Source organism: Cariama cristata, unplaced genomic scaffold (genome assembly GCF_000690535.1).
Source record: "Cariama cristata isolate BGI_N322 unplaced genomic scaffold, ASM69053v1 scaffold2295, whole genome shotgun sequence".
Classification (NCBI taxonomy): Eukaryota; Metazoa; Chordata; class Aves; order Cariamiformes; family Cariamidae; genus Cariama; species Cariama cristata.
This window is the reverse complement of record NW_009619047.1, coordinates 16,623-26,493: the sequence shown is the minus strand read 5'-3', so window position 1 is coordinate 26,493 and position 9,871 is coordinate 16,623.

The window sequence follows — 9,871 nt, the reverse complement described above, 5'->3', positions numbered from 1 at the left end:
CCATTCCAGTTTTTCAGAGACCACAAGAGTCAGCCCTAGTGAAGATCCAGTTGAGAAAAACAATTCAATCATTTCTAGTAACACTGCTTTGAAAACGAGGTAAGAAGCATACCTGGGCTATGCAGAGAAAAAAGCAAATCAGTAAGTAATAAAATGCCTTGATAACCCTCTATCAGTCTCTTTAACCAGCAGTCTCCTTGAAAAACAAAGATAAAACTGAAATTGCAGTTTTTGCTCCAACTTCCAAAACTGTCCCATATCTTTACACCAAGTAGCTGCATTATCAGCATTAAAGAGGCGGTTTCTTGTTTGGCCTGAGGCTTTTATCCCCAGAAGCTTATGCATCCTCATGACTGTGTCTCCTCAGCAGGAGAAATGGCCTCTGAAAGAGTAAATTAAAACATTTGAAAGGAGGAGGGATCAGAGTATGTAAGTATTGCAGAATGCAGGAACGATGGCGAGATTTTTTCATTCGCGCAATTTTGTCCTTAAAATATTTCAAAACTCCATCCTACAAATTACTCTAGTAAAATAAAGTGACACCAGCAGCCTAGGTGTGTCAGGCTTGGCAAAGGTTACATGTTGTGTTTTCTCAAAAGAGGTACTGCTTTGTGAAAATTACCTTAGCAGGTTAACAGAAACTACTTTTGGGTTGGGTTTTTTTTGACAGCTTCTCTATTTTTTTTTAATGTGCTCATTTCCATGTTCTTTTCTCCCACCAAAACATGATGCCAAGGCAGTATACTTCCAGAAGTTACATTCTTATGTGCTCAACAGTTCTGGCTACTAAGGCCCTTAGGAAAATATGGTTAAGTTACTATTTTTCCTACTGCGTTAGTAAGAACAAATCACAAGGGGTTTTTTCTTTCATTTTCCAAAACAAACCTTTTCTAGAACAGCAAAAAATCATGGAAAATTTCATCCCCCAAAACCTAATGTTTTAAATTGCATTTGTGTTTAAGAAAAAGAGAAGAAAAAGAGAAGCTAAAATGGAATTTAGACAGTGCCTTCTCAAATATATTGTGTAGTTTTTATTTTTTTATATTGCTGCTAGTCAAATGAAAATCAGAAAGAGAACAGTCCCCTATGGTGTTACGAGATCACCTTGTAAATTACATAAAAAGATATATTTTATTAAGTTCATGGTAATTTCTGTATTTTTTTCCATTTTGGTTCACTAATTCAACAACTGAAGACTTAATTAATAACACAAAGACAAGGATATCAGACTTCTGTTTCTGTCAGGCACAGTTACATTCTACTGCAATAGTCAGTAAGGAACAGTGGAAATAACTGTAATTACAAAGGTAGGATATGCAAAAAAATGAAGTTTCTCCTCTCTCTTCCACTTGTCCTTCCATATTGTAATTTTTATTACTATACTTCTCACTTCACCATTAGTGCTTAATCTTTAAACAAGGCTGAAGACTCGGGGCCAAATTCTTAGCTTTCTTAGCTGATTAGAATAGCTTCCTTGTACTACGTCATCTTACACCACTGGAGGGTCTATCCAGAGCAGAGGTAAGTCAATGATTTGACCGCATAGATACAAGATCTCAGCTGGGACTGGAGACTCAGCAGCCCAAAGGAGTTATGTCTGTCAGCAAATGTCATGAATGCATGTGATTGTTTACTTCTATGTATGCATGAAAACTTAATTCAGAATAGTAGGCAAAAATACTATTGATCTGTTCAAATAAATAGCAGCATTTTTTCCTGAAGCAAACACACACGTGGCATAGTCACATCCATCATTTCCTTGGTAAACTCACTATATTAGGCTTTTCTGCTTGGCAGTAAGTCTTTGACTCAGCAGTAAAATATTTTAACCCTTTGTGCGAGGTTTTGTAGCTGATAAGCATGTAGCCCTACCAATCTAAAAAGATACTGGCTAATCTTAAGAATCTACATAAGAGCATTAAGAAGTCCTGAGCATGATTCTCCTCTGAACTGTGCCATCTCTAACAATGTATCTGAAGAACAAAATCCACCATGCTGAAAAGGAGAGGAGATAACTGAATAGAAAAATAGCCACCTTACTCAGTTGAGTCCACAAGTATACTTTCTTATTTCAGAAGTACGTCTATTCCTCTGACTGGAGACAGCCAGGCTGATGCTGACATCCTAGCTTTCATTAAAGCAAGACAGAACATCCTGCAAAAGAAAGGTAAATCCTGCCAAAAAATATGAAGCCAAACTGAAATCTCGAGTACAGCATTTTAAAGCCAAAATAGCTTTGGTCCACATTTATACTGACGCAAGTGAGAACTGATTCTGGCCTAAGTTATATTACATTATGTTCTCAGCTGTTCTAAACACTTGAGGTTCTTCACATGTATTTATTTTAGTAGCTCAATTCTGCAGTGTAAAACTATGAAGGCTGTCGTTTTTTCTGAGACACCACCAGTGACCTTTCTGGGGCATGCATGTCTGTGCAGCCTGCACAGTGTATTTCTTTACACTTAAGTAGATGCATTTGAATGTGGTTTCTTGACGATTAAATATTTCCAAAATTTTCTGTATACATTTTCTTTAAACTATCTGGTCTGGTTTTCAGCTGGTACAAATTTAGCTGTAACAATTGACACCAAATAAAGATTATGTAAATGATTGCATTGTAGCCTACCTCATGAGGCAAACTGGCCCACTGTGTCTAGCAGAGTATGCCCTTAACAGGTATTTCACTATATCAAGGTCTACTGAAACTTTCTATGGGTATTTGTCACCAAATCAGGTACTGAGAGCAATCATAGGTAAGCAATAAAGTTCACTCTATAGTGCAGATAAGTAAAATTGGCAGGAAGCAGAAAGCAATAAATACACAACAGTGGCACTGCAAGGTAGCTTAAAAGTAATCCATCACGATAAAGAAAAATGATCCATAATTTTCTTTTTTTTTTTTTTTTTTTGATAATAGTTTTTAGTGGCAGCAACCAATTAGACAGAAGATGAAAGTGGTAGTGGTTACTGAAGCAATAACTTTCCATCAGCACTTGAGTGCTGATGACAGCATTATTCAGCAAGCTATCAGCACCTGGCAGATGGTGTTAGCACTGTCACAAAGTGGGGTTTGGTATCACACTACTTATCAGAAAGCTGTCAGGTAAACACACAGTGGAGCCTCCCTACATTCATCCAAAGCAAACACTTAACACACTTAGGCTTTGGGATCCCTTTTGTCTTTATTTAGAAAAGCTGTTGTCAGGTTTCTTCTGCAAATGAAATTAAGTTGGATTTATAGGGAGCTCACCAGAAGAACGTTAGAGGTAAGTGTCTTACGACAAACATTTCAGGCCTTTAGAAGGTCCAAATCTGACTCGTTCTGTGAAGTACAGTAATCTAACTAACAAAAGCACGTCTTGTCCTGTGATCATCTCCTAAATCATACCATATCAGGAATGTCTCTCTCAAATGCCTTTTAGATCATGATTGTTTTTCAGCCACAGGCTGTCACCTGGCATCATCCATCAGTTTCAGTGGGGACTAGGCATTATCAACATTGACAACTATTAGACTCCGAGTTATAAAAGGTATTCTTGCAGAACAAAGGACAGTCAACACTTTTTAAATTGTTCTGAAGTTCAGTTAGACAAGATGAGCTACGTGCTGTCCTAAGTAATTGAAAAGGAATGGAGTAGCATTTGATCATCCTGGCAGTGCAGGGCTGGATGACTCATCCGATCCCTAAGCATAGGCAGGGGAACAAAAAGTAAAGAGGCTTCATAAGCATATTACAAATGTGTAGGGACCTGATGTCTCATAGATAAGAAACAGCTCAGCAGCAACTTCTGAGAAGGATTTGAAGTCAACCTGGCAGACAAAAGGCGGCTTTTCTTCCTTGACTGCTTGTGAAGAAAGGGAAAACCTCCCAGATTTGAAAGATGGAGCCACTGATAGCAGGAACCATTGATCAAAAAAAAGTTTGTGAATTCTAATTTAGCAAGGTGAAGGAGGGTAAAATCTGCAGATTAGTACTACTATGGAAGTACTTTGTGTTTCAGCACCATGAAACCTGAGGACATTTCTGAGGTGCAGGGGTAGCCTTTCTATCTGGGAGAAGAAAATGGGCTGAGAGACTGCACTGTTCCCTTATCTGTGATAGTGTTTGTGTTCCCTTTTCCCATGAGCACATCACTTCACTCTTACCTGACTTGTTTCTAGACCAAAAGAAGACGAGAGGCACAGTAACTTCTGTAGTGCTTGTGTGTCATTGGCTATATGCAGTTTCCAATAACAGTTGCATCCAAAGCAAAGGAGAACTGAGGGTTTTCTTTTTGGAGGTGGGGATGGCGACTTGGGTTTGTTTATAAAGAAAAACCATCAGAGGTAAAGCAGAGTCATGCAGAGGGGAAGAGTAGAAGAAGGAATATATTCTGACTGAATACTTTGGAGGATAAAGTTATGTGTTATCAGTCTCACGCAAAACTTTTCCTCAATAAATTTCAAACATATACATAATAAACCAGAGATAAATTATTTGCCCAGAGCTACTAAGCTAAGTCAGATAGCTTCATATAGAAGCTAAGTGTGCTAAGTCCCAGTCCAGCGCTCTGTTGTCTCCTTCCCAAACTCTCATCAATTAAGATGTTCAATAGGCATTTCTGCGTTTGCACGTGAATGTATTCACTCCCCGGGTGATACACTCCCTGTGTGTAATAGTACCCTGCAGGAAACAACATGAGAAAGCATAGGTTCAACCAAACCAAAGTCTGCTAGGCCTAAAAAATGTCAACACACTTACTGCTCTTTCCTTTATTGATCCTGACCCTTTCAAACTCTTATGTCAGTATCTTAGAAGCAAACTGAGGGCCTCACTTTACATTAGCTGGAGGAAAAAAAAAAAAAAGGATAAATGTGTGCAGAAGCCAATGGAGTGGAAAATAAGTTTCATAAACAGAAAGCATGGGAATGCTCGATATCCTTAGTGACAGCAATGCAGGAGAGGGAATGAGAGGTCTCAGTGTAGATTATCTCGGGGTTTGTAGATAGTTACCGTTTGCTTTCTAAACAGAGCGGAATTAAAGCAGGTACATTCACAGGGGCTTGTCAGGATTGTAATAACTACATTGGAAAGCTTTTTACAAAGGCCTGCTCTGCAAACATGCTTTTGTTGCCTTGTTCAGTCTTGAGGTAGAGAAATGAAAATGCAGAAGAGTAGATGATTGTGGGGATTTTTTTAAACGAATTTTTCTTTTCCTTTTCTTTTCTTTTGTGTTTCTGAAGTTTGTTTTAAAACTGACAAAACAACCTGAAATATAGTCTAATGTATTCTTTATCTCTTTTCAGGCTTGGGGAACAAATGAAATTCTTGTGACAGTCCAGTATTTCCTTTTAGAAATGGTTAAAGACCTTTATTCTTTCCCTTCCTCTTCTGTGTAGAAACAGGTATGAATAAGTACTTTAGATGTACGGATTTAATTGGTAAAGGTATAGAAATTATTTGACTTTGACAGCAAAATCCATTTCTCTGGGGAATGATATTTGAATACTTGCACTCAGTATCTTCAGCTTGCATTAAGACTAAGCAAAACTGAAACAACCAATCAAGAGTTTGCCAAATGTGTTTGTTTATTGAGAATGTTTTCTAAATGTTAAAATTATCTAATGTATTAATGCTCTTCTACATCTTTAATCTGGGAAACACTTATTACTGTTGATGGTAGTTTGCATTGATTTGCAAGAGGCTTTATTAATTCCATGTAGTTGGCATCCAGAGATGTCTGTGCAAAAAATAGTAGTTACACGGGTTACAAAATTCTATAAAATTTTATTTGAGACCTTTTCCTGTGGTTTTTTTTTCCCCAAGGAATAATAGTTTTCATATCAGATTATATGATACCATATTCATATCAGAATACTGAGATTGCATGGAATATGAAAACAAGTTTTTATTAGAAAGTAATTCTGGAGTTTAAAATTTCCCAACTGTTTTTTTTTGTTTGAAAACATTAAATGTTGTGCAAAATATACACCCTCCCAGAATATACAGGTTTCAGAAGAAACAATAACACTTAAGAGACTTAAAGTAAAACAGGGCAAATACTTGTAAAACACAAATGAGATGTGAAAATTTAAATGCAGTTGTATCTTGTATATAATATAAATTCACTATTGACTCGGTACTACTTTATTGCATAATATCTGGTTATGCAACAACTTATTTTACACATCGGACTAAAACAATGCAATGCAAAATACAGCCTGTTTCTCTGAGACATACTTCCAGATTGAAACCATCATTTTTCAGACTAGTGATAAGCTTATAGTCATGCATTTGGAAGGATTTGGGTTGTTCACATAAAAATACAGCAATATATTGGCAGAATTCACATATCATTCTCAAAGATGTTTATTTCCTTCAGTTGTTGATACTTAATTCTGTGACAAATTCGTAATTATTCAGAAGTACATGGTGAATTGCTGTGCTCAAACCTACAGGAGATGTATGTTTATCAAATGAACAACTAAGATGCAATCAATTAAGAAATATTAAAGTTATACCTTTTTGTACATTTTAATTTTCTGTAAAAGTCTGCACAACTACCACATAAATTGGTAAGCTTTATGCAAAACTTAGGATGTACAAGGTGAGATAAAAGTCACATTTACTGTTGCCTTTGGAAGAGGGAGTTCAAAGATTTGGTCAGAGGTGGGAAAATCCACAGGTCTTCCACCTTTTGTATGTCTACTTTGCTGGAGATTATATTAAAATGTCCTTCTTCTACCAGAATCTTTATCTGTCTGTCTTTATTTATTTTCTTCTTACTCTGTTACATAGAAACACAGTATTTAATATACACTGAATGTTAATACAGCTTTCCTCTCACAAGCCACACTGTCAAAAGCCTGGCTCCCTCTCCCTGATGGCCTCACAGGTGTTAGAAGGCTACTGGGTTTCCTCTCCAAGTCTTCTTGCTTTCATGAAAGTATTTATTTCTTCAAGAAAATTTGTTTGGCCACAGATGAACAAAGTTACTTGTTTTAATAATCTGTCTTTGTATAACTTCTAGATTAATTTGAAATAACCCAAGCATTTATCACACTGAAGAAACAATCAGAGAGCCACATTTATGATGGTCTTGACTCCTGCTTAAGCCGCCTGTGAAAGAGTATTGCTAAGCACAGAGATTCTCATGCATATCTGACTCCTGTCTGTTCACCATGCTGCTAGTTGGTTAAATGTTTATATGGTAAATACAATTTATTTATTATCTCCAACTAGAATAAATCCAAATATCTTTTTTGTGGAGATTTCTTGGGGAAGTAGCTCTACAGTGCTAGATATCATACAGATATTTCCAGGATTAATTTATGCCAGACATTGTGGAACATTTCATCTTTTATTTCAAGGCATTTCCAATCCTTCTATAGTTTTTTTCAGGAGAAGACAGGCATCCACTGATCTCCTACAGCAACATAGCTTCTGGGGGGGTCAAGATATGACCTAGATTTATAATAAAGGCCAAAGGGTCTGTTCTCATTTATGCTGAATCTGCCAGGGATCTATAGACAGTCTGGAACCATACTAATGAAACCCCTGAGCTCGCCAACTTTTGGCTTGGGCATCTGTCTCCATTTTCATCACTTCCTCGCCACTGCAGCTTTCCAGAGAGCTCCAAGGAGAAAATGACATAACCTTATGTTGAGTTTCTCTTGCTTGGAAGATGGACATGCCTAATTCAATCTCCCTTTTTCACTCCTGTGTTTTTTATGAAAGAGGATTTGAAGTGCAATAATGAGGTTCACACATGTAACAATGTAAGTATATATTGTAATATCTTCCCAACAAAAGATTTTATTGTTCTTACCTGGTTTAATCAACCATAGGATGCAAGTGTTTTATGTCAATAGTATAAACTAAGAGCACTTCAATGTAATAAAATGTTAAGATCTTGTAAACGTTGCCAACAAGACGAAAATCTTGAATGCCTAGTTACATATAGCATGTTAGGTAGCTCTATATAGAATTTGTCTTTTCAAAGTCCATTTTTTAATAACCACAACAATCAAACATCTGTTTTTACGTGATTTCATAAGAATCACTTCTGTTGTTGTTTAAATCAAAGTTAAATGATCTTTTCCTAATATTTTTTTGTTTGACTTCCTGCAATGTTTGCTTTGAAACCTCACCAATAAGGCACACAACGTAAACTGGATATTTGTAATAGTTACTATCCAAGCCTTGCTTTGACACCACCACAATAAAATTGACGGCATGCAACTAAAACTTTATTCTCCCTTTCCCTCGAGGGAAATCTCAGGGGCTGCACTTGAGATTTTCTAAATATTATCTTCTGTTCATTTTTTTGGGCAGCTGAGGTGCTTCATTTGACACAAACAATGTACAAAAAAATACTTGTATTTGTAAGCCAACAGTGGGTTTATCCGAATGAATTTGTACAGATAAAGAACGGAAACAACAAGGTCTACCTCCAATACAATAACTGCAGAATTCAAGGAAACTTCTTTTTTCATGGAATCTGTCTGAAAAAAATGCTATTGAATCTTGGAATTCTTTCTAACTTGTATCTGAAAATGCTTCATGTTTTCACCTATATAAGTGTAAATCAGGAAGTCAAAATGATTGATTTAAATTTGGAAAGCAAAATCAGAAGTAGAAAATTGCCAGATGACACTGTCATGCCTGAAGAAATGCAACGTTACTGTTATTTATATTTAACATGGTTCTAAAATAATTTCCTTAATACTTCTCTGAAGTGCAGGGTTTAAAAGTCATTCAAGGAGCAAAGCAAATTCAAAACAATTCAGTATTTCCATGTACGAACTGTTCAGGCTGAAATGTACACCGTGTGGAAGAATGGGTCCCTAGATCTTTGCATCCAGTTTGTCATCTAGTTCTCTACAGAGACATTTCTTCCAGAAAAACTAGTCCAAAAATTCACTCTCAATCCTAATTTTGAGAATGACAAGATCAGCCAAAGTATCTTCCAACCATTTAATTACTTATTTTAGAAACAGCTTATTTGTGTCTATGTAAATTATGCTCCTACTGATCACAACAGTATTTTTTCTGGCTTTTGAAATACAGAGTGAGGAAACCATGTCAGTTATTTTTGGCCTATCTCTTATTTAGCATCTACCCATGCTTAAGAATTGTTAGGAACTGTAACAACAATAGGTGAAGCAACTGGAGAACCCTGAATCCTTTGATTTGCTCCAGGTAATACATGTAAAAAGTGATTCATTATCTTGAATGTAGATCAGGTTGTCATTTTGATATCTGTCCTTTCCAGAACAGCTCAGATTTTCTCCGGGGGAAAGCTGGTTCCTACTGGGTCGGTCACATATTACAACAACATTGAGGGAGATATGATAAGTGAAGGAATATCAAGGAGATCATGTTCAGCTCTCGCTTCAAAATACATTTTGTGAGAATTTATTCCTTAGCTTTGAGACCAAATGCACTCTTATGTTAACATGTTTAACAGAGCGCTGGAACAGCAGGACCTCTGAGTAACAGTCAACTTCCAAGTTCAACTACTCTCAAGAAGTTTTTGCTTTCAACATTTTTTATTTCTAATGTTTGAAAACTCAGGTTTTGTTTACTTTTAATCAGAAGAACATTAAAAGAGCAACAAAATAAGTTAGATTAGACAGTGTGCTTTGTCATCCCATCATCAAAAGGGTAATGTTGTTATTTCACCATATTGTATATTATGCCTTTTTACCTGGAAGCCAAATTTCATTTCCTATGAGGTAAGCCATGCTGAGCTACCTCTCCCAGATTCAGAACTCACTCAGAAATCATAAGTCCAGTTTACTTCCAAATGTATATATTTGAGTTTCTTTTTTCCTGTGGGACTTCTGGGCTACTGCCCAGAATCTTGTTTTGGTTTATTCCTATGTTGCA